Source organism: Sinocyclocheilus grahami, unplaced genomic scaffold (genome assembly GCF_001515645.1).
Source record: "Sinocyclocheilus grahami isolate Dianchi unplaced genomic scaffold, SAMN03320097.WGS_v1.1 scaffold62.1, whole genome shotgun sequence".
In the NCBI taxonomy this organism is placed as follows: domain Eukaryota; kingdom Metazoa; phylum Chordata; class Actinopteri; order Cypriniformes; family Cyprinidae; genus Sinocyclocheilus; species Sinocyclocheilus grahami.
The window spans coordinates 65,078-76,631 of NW_015505241.1; the positions used below are offsets into that span (position 1 = coordinate 65,078).

The following is an 11,554-nucleotide window of genomic DNA, read 5'->3' on the forward strand; positions in this document are numbered from 1 at the left end:
GAAACAGAGATGCAAGCAAAATCTGTAGTCACACATTCAGAGAAAAAAAGTTATTGAAGTCAGACAACAAATGTCACATTGTGCTCTAACATGAGAGTGAACGCTGTTTCATTAAGTGATAGCACAGTCAGCGTCCACTTCATCCGTTTAACCTCTGGACCGCTGTGGTCTGCCCCGTCCCACGAGGGCAATAGATAATGAGAACATCCAAGGGCAACAAAAAACATGGCCAAGAAGAAGCCAGAAGAACACTATCAAACCAGCTACATTATTAGTCTAGTGTCAATTGCTCTGGCCTAAACAATGGCCTAACCTTGAGGCAGGCATGAAGGGGGACTTTACAGACCAACTTGGGACAGGGTGGAGGAACGGAGTGTACCGTAAGGAGGATGTTTGTTTCATTCTGCGTGCCACCACATGCTTCCCATTACATGTAGGCTAATGTATTCCATTCCATACTCTCTTAAAAATTAAGGTTCCAAAAGAGCATAATCTAAAGTACCTTTTGTGCAATGGAAAGATTCCATGGATGTTAAAGGTTCTTCTTGGAACCATCCATGCCAATAAAGAACCTTTATACTGTATTTGTGTACTGTATATTTCTGTGGTGCTTTGGATCTAAGGGACGTTGCCAGAGGAGCTAATTGAATGTGGGAATGAGGATGGCCTTTTCCTGATTGTGTAGCCAACCCAACCTCTATTCAGCTTTCCACAGACACAGAGACTAGAGGAAAGAATAAAGCCGCCTCCTATCATCATAAGTGGATGAAGTTTGCCAAGTTTCCACTTTTTGTCTGTTTCTGTTTATACTGGCCACTCATATCTGGCAAAAAAAGAAACACACAAATTTGAAATGTGTCTTCAGAATGTCCTCCTCATGGACCTGCTGTCTATCAAGTTTTTTCAGCAAAATGTTTCGTCAGGAGGTGTACTAGATGGTACACACAGTACTAAAGATTATGCAAACAGGACAATATAATTCAAACTCGATGGAAATCCATATGCTAAATTGATGTCGGAGCAGTGAAGGATTCAAAAAACTAAATAATTTTGATTCTATATCAGTGCACACTTCTGGAGTCATTTGGGTCCCTTGGGAATCTCTGAAAAAAGTCTACACATTCTTTTTAAGAGTACTTATTAGGCTAGAATAGAATTATTAGGCTAGAATAGAATTAGAAATAACTTGGAAAATTGGTTACTTGTTTGCATTTATATTAAATGCAGCTTGAGTGTTTAAGTAGGACTTAGGTACATCTTTTTGTGTAATTTCATAATTCTATAGTTTTTGAAAATGTACTGGCAAGTGTACTGACGAGCATTTATGACCAACTAAACCATATCTATTAAAACTTGTATATCATGTATTTACATTTGTAATGATGAAGGTGCAATTTTCTACATTTAGATTCAATTAACATGCAATTACATTTCTGAAAACATTACACTCTAAAAAATGCTGGGTTAAATACAACCCAGTGCTGGGTAAAATAGTGACAAACCCAGCAATTGGGTTGTTTTGACCCAGAGGTTGAGTTACTACCCAGAAGGTTGGGTTAAACATTTAACCCAACTGCTGGGTCAAAACAACCCAATTGCTGGGTTTGTCCCTATTTTACCCAGCACTGGGTTGTATTTAACCCAGCATTTTTTAGAGTGTACAATCATTTCACATTTAAGTATATTATTTCCTAAATAAATACTCTTTTTTAAAAGCATGCTGAAGTATACTTTTTTCACAAGGTTATATTATCTGAACATGACCTTTGACCTCTTGAATCTTAGCAATGTGGTATACTTTGTACTGAATTCATGATAAAAATAATGCAAACACTACCTGCTCTATATTTAATGCTGCATATTTGTTTTAAGAACCGAAGGGGAAATACATAAACTGCAAAATGAAGTGTGAATTCACCTGAGGTGACATTTGTGAGAAGCCTCTCTAGCTCTCAGCAGTGTGTTTTTAGCACAGAAACAAGTCTGTGTTTGCTGTGTTTACCAGCAGCTTCACGGGACGGTGGAGCAGGGAAAGAAACAGCCATTGGGCTCAGATGAAAGCAGGGCCTCAGCGCAGTGAGGAATTCATGCTGTTTACACAAGCATGGCCACTGCACTGACAGCCTCACATGCACACAAACACCCTCACAGACACAAACACAAAGCCATCCAACCCTCGCTGAAAGAGTGACACTCCACATTTAAATCACAGTAAACAATGCAACACACACATTTCAGTGCAATAGAGAAAGCCATCAATAGACCCACATTAACAGCAATTAAAAAGTACCAAGATGCAACCATCCACATCATAGCTACGTGCAAAACTAAATATTTAAAAAAATCTGAATATGTCAAATCTACCTGATAAAGGTCAAAATGCCTGACGAAGTATCTCTGACGGAAACATTGGTGTTTTTAAAAAAAATAATAGGTAATAGTTATGCAGAGTTTTCTTGCTTAATTTCACAAAACCAAAATAGTCTAGAATAAATTCAAATAAGAGATATCTTGACTATAGAGAACAGTCAGGTCAAAGCTGTCAGCTGTGTCAATATCATCATCATGAGATGATATTTCTCAGTACAAAAATGTGACAATATGCATTGTTGACGTAAAAATAAATTTTGCAATATAAGGTCAATAGGTGTTGATTTACTGCAGCTGTGAGAAATCAGAATTGATGAGTGTTTTACAAATGCGACATGGTCAAGTGTTTCTATCTACCTCCATATGTGGTGTTTACACCTGCATTTTATATTTACCACCTGTGATCCGATTACAAAACAAAAATGATTTTTGATTGATATGAAAATGTATAACAGGTGTAAACTATTACACTACTATATATAATGAATATAATCAAAGATATGTGTGAATTTGATTTATAGGCCCTGATAATGCTAAATGTCTGATTTTACCATTAAAACAGGGTCTGCATTGCACCACTGGAAAATCATTTTATTATATTTATAATATTTATAAAATATTAAATGTTTAAAGAAATTTTTAAAATATGTACAAGTAAGTGACAGTCCCTTTTAAAATGTACAATGTTTACAACTTTTTAAACGTGACAAAGCATATATATGTCTAATATAATTCTGTGTTATTATCAGCTAAGCAAAATCATGAATATTATATTATATACATTTCTATTCTGGTGCCACCATTGTGCAATGGAGGTCAAGACCAAATCCAGATCCTGGTGTAATACCAAATTTTTATTTATTTTATTTTTTTAATAAAGAGTACTGTTTATTAACTGTATATCATGTCTTATAAGTAATAATACATTTGAAAAAGTTTCCATTTTAACTTTTGGCTTTGTGAGAGTCTTGTATTGTGAGATCAGGGAAGCATGAAAAGCAATGGAAAAATCTGATAAAGATTTGGATTTTTTTTTTTTTTAGAGTGACGTCCAAAAGCCCACAGACATAAATTAGGGACCTATAAACAGTGCATATTTTTACATATTTCTTCATTTGGATTTCTTTTTTTTTCCTAAAATTGGGTTTTGCTTTCCAAAAAAGCAATTTTCATTTTTGGGTGAACTGTCCCTTTAAATGAAAAAGCTTTTAAAGCACAGCCACTCTCACAAATCTGGATCTGGCTTTAGACCGTCAGACCACACTGTCCAGCGGGAAACTCGGTCAAGTGGCGGATGAAACGGTTCTGGGTTTAAGAAGAAAGTCGATCCCGTAACCTGAATGTTTCTCATCAGCCAATGGAAAGCCTACTCCTTGGATCTTTGATTAACTTTCTGCATATTTAACACACGGTTTGTGGCTTCAAAATGTGTCTGGGTCAGGGCAGCATAGACAAGAGATCAGAGTTCAAGAGCTTCAGGCACTTTTCATATGTGCCTGATACAAAATGTGAAAATATGTCAAAATGTAAAAAAAGACGAAAGAAGTCACATATACCATTTTCAGGCTTACGCATGTTATACGTGTTTCATGGTTACACAGTATTGCCCGGAGAGGTGTCACAACAATTTGGTTATTGATCGTATTATCAGTTCAATCCCAAAAATATCTCTATATTTAGGTTTTTAGAAATATAGGCTATACCCTTTGTATTTTTTGTTGGTTTCATATGATCTTGAAAATGGTAATAAATGAATAATTGAATGAATATTTTAAATATACACCTGGAAAACATGCGAGTGCACACATTGTAATCATTATTTTTATTTATTTTTTTTGAATGCTAAAATATATTTTTTTAAATATCATGAATTATTTAGTCAGAGATCAAGTTTTTGGGGAGTTGCATCACATTACATTTTACACCATTAACTAACCCTGCCTTGTCATTAACGTCAAATTGCCTGTTCATTTTTTATAAGAATTGTTTTCAAGTTACTATATGTATGAAGTGCATCAATGTATTTTAGAATAAATGAACAGATTAATCAATCCATCATTAAAAGGCGTTTTCATTTTAAAGGGGTCATATGATGCGATTTCAAGTTTTCCTTTCTCTTTGGAGTGTTACAAGCTCTTGGTGCATAAAGAAGATCTGTAAAGTTGCAAAGACTAAAGTCTCAAATCCAAAGAGATATTCTTTATAATGCGATGTAACGCAAAAATCAAAATCTGGAATCTGAGGGTGCAAAAAAATCGAAATATTGAGAAAATCGCCTTTAAAGTTGTCCAAATGAAGTTCTTAGCAATGCATATTACCAATCAAAAATTTAGTTTTAATATATTTACAGTAGGACATTTACAAAATATCTTCATGGAACATGATCTTTACTTAAAATCCTAATGATTTTTGGCATAAAAAAAATCAATAATTTTGACCCATACAATGTATTTTGGCTATTGCTACAAATACACCCCAGCGACTGAAGACTGGTTTTGTGCTCCAGGGTCACATATATGTAGGGAACGTAGGGAGCTAATCCAGTGAATGAAAACAGGATTTGCCTCTATAGAAAACAGTGATCAGCAGCATGGAAATAATCAGACTCTTGGCTGGAAATCAATCCCACATCGCACAGCCACTCAAGCTGGACAATGTGTTTTCAAAGCAGTGCCCCCTCCGCTCACATACCAAACAACAGCTCGCTAAAAATAAATTCACGAGCCACATCTCCAGGGCGTTTTGCCATCCTCCAGGAAATGCGCAGCCATATGCTTAGCTCCATCTCATCCTCGCTGTCGTCCCCGTCACATGACACACGAGCTCATTAGCCAGTCCACACAGCAGGGAGGGGAAACAACAATGTGAAAAGGTCAACTGCAGATGTGACGGGAATACTGAAAGAGCGAACACGTGAAGTGAGGGAACAAAACTGGCCTAATCTACACTACTTTAAATAAGCTCATTAGACAGATTGCCTGTTTCCCAAAGCCCCCTTCCACTTTTTTAACTCTCACGCCAGTACTGCTATACTTCATAATTTTTTTTTACTTTCTAATGCTTGTACAATTACTCTACAAGCAGTTTCATGACCTTATAATAACTGAGAGACTACATTAAATATGTCTACATGGAATAATAGATGTCACACTACAGAACTGTTTAGAAAGGCGATTACGATGATCTCAAAATTATGGAAAATCTAGAAATATCAGAAAGAAAAAAAAAAACAGGCCTGAAAAAAAAAAGACATTAATATCTTTAAAAAAATCACTGAATTTCTAAAGTGAATATGACCTTTTCTATTAATGTTCATCTAAATATTTTGTCAGATAGAAATTGTTCTTTGTGCGCTGGATGTAAAAATATAAATATTTGTTCAAATGTGTAAAATGTTTCTTTTAAATCCTTATCCAGTAATCATAAGTCAATAGCAGGGTTATTTTCATTAACTAAACAAAATAATTATATTATTATTATTATTAATTGATTCAAAAATAAATAAATAAAAGTAGAAAATGCCAAAACACACAGCAAATTTAAAATGAAATTTTAAAAATGTAAAACTAAAAACTAAAACTTAAACTGTAAAATTAAATAAAAAAATATAGGCATATAAAAAACGAATAAAAATGACAAAAACACACAATTGAAAGGAAGTCAGAAAATGTACAAATAAATCCTAATTCAAAAATCAACAAAAACTATAATCGTATATCAGATTTTAAAATAACACTAGACATAACAAAAAAAAAAAGACATGGAAAAATCATATATAAATTAAATTAATTTCAAAGAAAATAGTAAAAAATTTAGGTTATAGTAAAAAGATTCTTTTTCACATATAAACTTTAACCTAAAATAAAAATAAACATATATAAACTATACATCCCTCTGCTTTCCTTGCAAAATGACCAGCTTCCACCGTTGGACCGTCACACTCCTTGGTAGTACTTGTGATGTTGGCACATATTTGAGCAGGCTGTGAAATGTAAGTTAGCTGTTCGCTAAGCTTTATGGCCAAACCGCTCGGGCCTAATTTTGCTCTGTATGGGCCTTTGTATTTTGCTTATTCAGAAAACATGGATTGGCTCTGGAGAATATAATCATGAAAAATAAATAACCAATAAGAGCAAATATTAGAAAACAAGCTCTGTCTCAAAACAACTTGTTTTCTTCAAGGAACGCTACTCGGACAACTCAAAATGCTGTCTGCAAACAGCTCATGAGGTTTTGGAACAGAGATAGAATCTGTAAGGTTGACAAAGCAAATGAAGCATATTTGCCATTCCAAACATATCTGCTCCAAATACTGAAATGGCTATAAAAAAAGTGAATTAAATTCCTTTTACTGTCTTTGTAAATTGTTCTAAAGTGTAAGTGGGAGCTTTTTTGTTGTTGTTGTTTTTGTTTGTTTTTTACCATTTTTATTCATCTCAGATTCTAAAATAGCTTTTAGCTATAACTTTTAACATTTTTATCTTTTTATTTTAAATCTTTATCCAGTAGTTATAAGTGAACAGCAATCATTAACTAAAACTATTAAAAATGCTTAATTACTTAAAATAAAATAAAATAAAATAAACATTAACTGAAATAAAATCTTTAAAATATACAGTGGGTACGGAAAGTATTCAGACCCCCTTAAATTTTTCACTCTTTGTTATATTGCAGCCATTTGCTAAAATCATTTAAGTAAATTTTTTTTCCTCATTAATGTACACACAGCACCCCATATTGACAAAAAACACAGCATTGTTGACATTTTTGCAGATTTATTAAAAAAGAAAAACTGAAATATCACATGGTCCTAAGTATTCAGACCCTTTGCTCAGTATTTAGTAGAAGCACCCTTTTGATCTAATACAGCCATGAGTCTTTTTGGGAAAGATGCAACAAGTTTTTCACACCTGGATTTGGGGATCCTCTGCCATTCCTCCTTGCAGATCCTCTCCAGTTCTGTCAGGTTAGATGGTAAACGTTGGTGGACAGCCATTTTTAGGTCTCTCCAGAGATGCTCAATTGGGTTTAAGTCAGGGCTCTGGCTGGGCCATTCAAGAACAGTCACTTTAACTTTTTTTATTTCAGCTAGTTGCCAAGGCAACATATCTCATTTTCGTTTAGTTTAAGTTGAAGTGCTAAAATAACTAAAACTAAATAAACTAAAACTTATAAAATTAGATAAAACTAAAAACTAAAGACATATTTTTAAAAATGGATAAAACCTTAATTTTCTAATTTAAAATGAAATTTTAAAAATGTAAAACTAAAAACTAAAACTTAAACTGTAAAATTAAATAAAAAATATAGGCATATAAAAAAACTAATAAAAATGACAAAAACACACAATTGAAAGGAAGTCAGAAAATGTACAAATAAATCCTAATTCAAAAATCAACAAAAACTATAATCGTATATCAGATTTTAAAATAACACTAGACATAACAAAAAAAAAAAGACATGGAAAAATCATATATAAATTAAATTAATTTCATATGGAGGTTGTTTATTTAATACTCTAGACCAGAGCTCTTCAACCTCATTCAGGCTAAAGACCTTTTTCTTGGCTAGAGAGATGCAACAGGTGTTACATATCATATCAAATGGAGTGTTGTATTCACATATTTGTTATGATGCTTAAAAAGCAAAGCCATTTGCCAATATTGATGTACAGAGTCATATGCAGTACATACTACATTTTCATCGGAATAAATACATTTTATTGACAATGGAGCTGAACTTGAGCTTCATAACTTTTGTTGAAGTATTGACTTCCTGCAGAATAAAGACACATTAACTGTATAACTGCAAGACGTTTATTAAGAAAAATGGGTAACACATCATTACTTGCCTAAGTGAAATCAACGTCTAAGTGCAGCTGAAAAAAATGGTCAAGAATAGCTCATCAACGCTTTGACTATGAAACAACAACTATAACAACAGCAGCGGCGGCCAGCAGACTATTCCCAAGAATTGCAAATGAGATTAGACTGTGTCTTACGAAACATGTGTGACTAAAGCCCAGATTTAGGATACTACACACCTAGTAACACTCGTCATTGACCAAAACATCTAATAAGATGAAAATCTACATCAAATCACTGCGCAAATGAAAATCTAAGACTGTGGCCTCTCTGTAAGGCTGACATGTCCAATGCAAACAACACAAAGAGCATCTAATGCGCAGGAAATGAAACATGCACCAACAGAGGATGTCAGAGAGAGGGGTGTATTTCACGAGAAAGCTGCCCATAATAACTGTCTAAGTACGAGAACAATGTTTGAGCCACCGCAGCGAGGGCTTCAGCGGGAGTTTGAGCGACTCCCAGTTTGTGTTAATAGAAAGTGCTGCATTTTTCATATTGTTCAAGCCAGTGTTCTTATTGTTAACTTAAAGGTCCCATGACATGCTGCTTTTTAGATGCTTATATATAGGCCTAAGTGGTCCCTAGTACTGTATCTGAAGTCTCTTTCCCAAAAATTCAGCCTTGGTGCAGAATTTCAGCCACTACGAGCCAGTCCCACAAGGAGCTTTCCTTAGGACGTGCCATTTCTGTGTCTGTAGCTTTAAATGCTAATGAGGAGGAGAGAGGCGGGGCAACTGCCATGCTTCCCTCGTTTGCAAGCCATGATGTCTCTCGAGGAAAAAAAATATATTGTGCTGGCCTCGCACGGTAGTAGCTCATTTTCTCATGGGCGGGCCAAATTCTCTGGGCGGGCAAAGCAGAGAAAGTGGCGGTAACCTTTCCCCGTATGACGACATAAAGGGAAGATTCCAGTTTGGGCCATCTGAGCTTTCATTTTCTCAAAGGCGAAGCAGGATACCCAGGGCTCGGTTTATACCTATCGCCATTTCTAGCCACTGGGGGACCGTAGGCAGGCTAGGGGAACTCATATTAATGTTAAAAAACCTCATAAAGTGACATTTTCATGCCATGGGACCTTTAAACCTAAAACCATTAAATTTGATTTTTTTTTAAACTATTTCAGTTCATTGAAATAAAGCTGAGATAAATAATTAGCCTACACAAAAAAAAGTTTCATTTAAAATGAAACACTTAAATGAAAATAGAAATAACTGAGATAAATAAGATGAAGTATAGGGCTGGGCAAAAAAAATAATAAAAAATTTCCGATTAATCGTTTTTTTTAAATGACGTCGATTTGATATCGATTCTCAAAAGCCGCGAATCGATCTTTTCTGGGATTTATTTCAGCACATTTAAAACAAGATCTGATTAACGTGAATCTTATCATTAGTCTTCTCCACTAGATGTCACCCTTATTTACCTTGCGCGATGTTACAACAGAAAGCCTGTCATTCATTTAGCACTTATCATGGCCATACGCGTGATTCGCAATGCTCAGGTGAAATGCTATAGTAACACTATAAATCTGCGGAAGAATTTGATATCACGCATAGGTACCATGATTTCCGCAATGAATGAATGGCGGATGGCGAGGCGCACTGTTTTGTTTACTACACGCATACTAAAGCGCGGATGATGCTTGCGGTGTTTTCAGCTTCTGCCATCTCACTATATGATGATATGAACACGAATGTCATCTCCAGCTGCTCTGAGAGTCACTTCATTAGCATTTACCGTTTCATTTGAGAAAACTACCGTCATATCACATACACAGCAGCTGCAAGTTCTTCACGGCAACCCGTCAAAATAAAAGTTTAGTTTAACGTTAAGAAACTGTCAGAATATATTACTATTTAGCAGTCTTAAGAATCAATGCTACTACTGCTAATAAATATTAATACATCTTTATTTTTAAAGGAATAATCACATCTGTTTTCTTTTTCATTTTAACAGTAAACCTCTGTTGTGCAGCACTTTGTTTGCCAAAAAATATAAGGGTTTACTTTTCATTTGATTAGGATAAATTAAATTAATCTTTTATGCCTTCATCTGATTACCAGAAAAATTAAGAACATTTTATAGGGCCCTATTATTTTTTTTAAAAAGGACCCATACAAAAAAAAAGCATAGGTTTAAAATACAGGCATGTGGTTCTTAATTTCTTTTTATTAATTCACCATTTGTAAACTGATGTTTACTGTTCATTTTTTAGTAATATCAGTAGCATTTGTATTAAAACTATATTCACTGAATGTAATCAAAAAAATCGAGAATCGAATCGAGAGCTTGCGAATCAAAATCGAATCGAATCGGGACATCTGAATCGATACCCAGCCCTAATGAAGTACCAATATTACTTAAAGTAAAACTGGAATAAAAACTGAAATATATCAACAACAAAAAACTTACAATTAAATATGCACACATAAAAATGAAAGCTTAATATTGATACATACATATATATATATATATATATATATATAAACACAATTGCATAATATGTCTGTATACTAAATTAAGACTGGTTTAGACATTAACATTCACTTACTTAGAAATTCACTTAAAAATAATAGTTCCAAAAGGGGTTTTTCATAGCGATGCCATTTTTGGTTCCCAACATTTCCCAGTAAACAGTTCTTAAAATCACAGTTTTTTTCTTAGTGTAAAGAACATTTTTAATCATTTAAAGAACCTTTTTCCACTATAAGGAACCTGCACTGGAAAGATTCCATGAATGTTAAAGCTTCTTCACGAAACCTTCAATGCCAATAAAGAACATTTACTTTCACAAGTATCGTCTTTTCTCATAAACACCTTCAAAAATGTCATAATGACTCCCTTTAGACCTTTCTATTTTAGCTTAGTTTCAACCATTGTGTAAATCTCTGTGAAACAACAGAAGTTCTCTGATGTCCAAGGTTTCCATAAGAAGAGTTCATTTCCCTATAACCAAAGGAGACACGACACGAAGCATCGTGTAGGAAACATGGAGCACAGTCAAACAAAATGAGGATGAAAGTTTGCTCTCTCTCTGATTCTATATTCTACACAATTATACTTTCTTATTACAAAGTGTTTGGCACACAGCAGGTGGGGCGTTGTAGAATGTGCCCATTAACCATGTCTGAATGTCTAATGAACTTAAATATTACTCAGCCATTCACTCCGTCAGAGATATTTATAAACCAAATAAAGAGTGATATGCTGATGTAGGTTACAATACACACCCGCCCCCTCAAACACACACACACACACACACACACACACACACACACACACACACACACACACACACACACACACACACCATCCAA

The 11,554-nt window shown here is 34.4% G+C and overlaps 1 protein-coding gene across 2 annotated transcripts in view; it reads right to left on the reverse strand.

Moving 5' to 3' along the window:
* nfat5b (nuclear factor of activated T cells 5b) overlaps positions 1–11,554 on the reverse strand; it is a 37,247-nt gene that overhangs the window by 24,570 nt on the left and 1,123 nt on the right. The window lies entirely within an intron of this gene.